This window comes from Apium graveolens, chromosome 7 (genome assembly GCF_009905375.1).
Source record: "Apium graveolens cultivar Ventura chromosome 7, ASM990537v1, whole genome shotgun sequence".
Lineage (NCBI taxonomy): Eukaryota > Viridiplantae > Streptophyta > Magnoliopsida > Apiales > Apiaceae > Apium > Apium graveolens.
Genome location: NC_133653.1, coordinates 50,273,408 through 50,275,041, shown reverse-complemented (window position 1 = coordinate 50,275,041; position 1,634 = coordinate 50,273,408). Strand labels below are relative to the sequence as shown.

General features: G+C 41.1%; 1 non-coding gene across 1 annotated transcript; it reads right to left on the bottom strand.

Annotated features, from left to right (window-relative positions):
- Nucleotides 1–756: 756 nt before the first annotated feature.
- LOC141675733 (small nucleolar RNA R71) lies at nt 757–863 on the bottom strand. Its single transcript, XR_012556370.1, has one exon. It is a non-coding gene; the product is annotated as a small nucleolar RNA R71 (small nucleolar RNA).
- Nucleotides 864–1,634: the final 771 nt, after the last annotated feature.

The window sequence follows — 1,634 nt, the reverse complement described above, 5'->3', positions numbered from 1 at the left end:
CATCTTAGCATTAAATAATAACCATATCATTGTTGTATAAGTGCATACATTGAAGTTAACTTAAAAGAGTCTTTGTGGGAGCGAACTAGAAATAATTTTATATTACTTGTGAACGCCTATACTTGCGTGTAATATTAGTGCGTGTTTTCATCCTAACAAGTTTTTGGCGCCGCTGCCGGGGACTCGGTGTTAATTTTTAGTTTATGTGCTTGACATCAGTGGTCGTTAAAGTTCACTGACTCGGATATCTTACTTACTTATTGGCTTGTTGCTTTTTCAGGTACTCTAGAGAGCGTGTATGCAAATGCGTTCTGGATCTCACAAGAGAACACTGGATAAAGCGTAGGAAGAAGTTTTAGTAGAGGAAGAAGTTCTTGTAGAAGAGGAGAAAGTTGAAGAAGAAGCTCTTGTTGCAATGGGTAAACCAGAAGCAAATACAAAGGCTTTGATGGACTACTCTCAGCTAAAAAACATTGATATTCAGTCTAGCATTGTCAGACCAGCGCTAACACGTTTGAAATCAAGGCTAGCACGATTCAGATGGTGCAGAACTCGGTTCAGTTTGGGTGTTCTTCTACGGAAGGTCCCAACATGCATATTAGAGATTTCATCGAGATCTGTGACACTTTCAAACTCAACAATGTCTCTGAAGATTCTAAGTGCTGGTTGTATTCTCTACCACCAGGCTCTATCACCAAGTGGGAAGATCTTGCTCAGAAGTTTCTTACTAAATTCTTTCCTATGGCGAAGACATCTGCAATCAGGAATGCTCTTACTCAATATACGCAGCAATCGGGAGAATCTTTGTGTGAAGCTTGGGATCGTTATAAGGAGATGCTTAGAAAGTGTCCTCATTAAGGGATGCCTGACTGGATGATCATTAACTATTTTTATAATGGTTTTGGTGTGACTTCTAGACCCATGCTTGATGCAACATCAGGTGGAGCCTTATGGGCTAAGAGCTACGATGAAGCTTATGATTTGATTGAACTGATAGCTGGTAATGAATACCAGAACCCTTTTCAGAGACTAACTGAAGGCAAAGTAGCAGGAATTCTGGAGGTAGATGCAGCTACTACTATAGCTTCTCAGCTTAAGGCTTTAACGATGAAGGTGGATTCTTTGACTAATTATGGAGTTAATCAGATTACTAGTGTCTGTGAGCTTTGTGCCGGTGCCCATGAGACGGAGCAATTTGTTATTTCTTGTGAATCAACTCAGTCCGTGAGCAACTTTTAAAGGTCGCAGAAACCAGTTCCAGCCACCTATCATCCCAACAACCGTAATCATCCTAACTTCAGCTGGAGCAACTCTCAGAATGCGGTGCAACAGCCTTATCAGTAGTATGCAGCAAAGCAATATAACCCTCCTAGTTTTCAGCAACCTCAATACACGCCAAGACAACAACTCCAAAAATCTAATGAAAAATCTGAATTGGAGGAGTTAAGGCTCATGTGCAAGAGCCAAGCAGTTTCTAAGACCTTGGAAAATTAAATTGAGCAAATTGCCAATACCTTGCAGAATCGACAACCCGGTACACTCCCTAGTGACACAGAAGTTCCAGGCAAGAAGGAAGCAAAAGAGCAGGTTAAGCAAATTACATTGAGGTCTGGGAAGGTTGCAAGCCAAGAAAA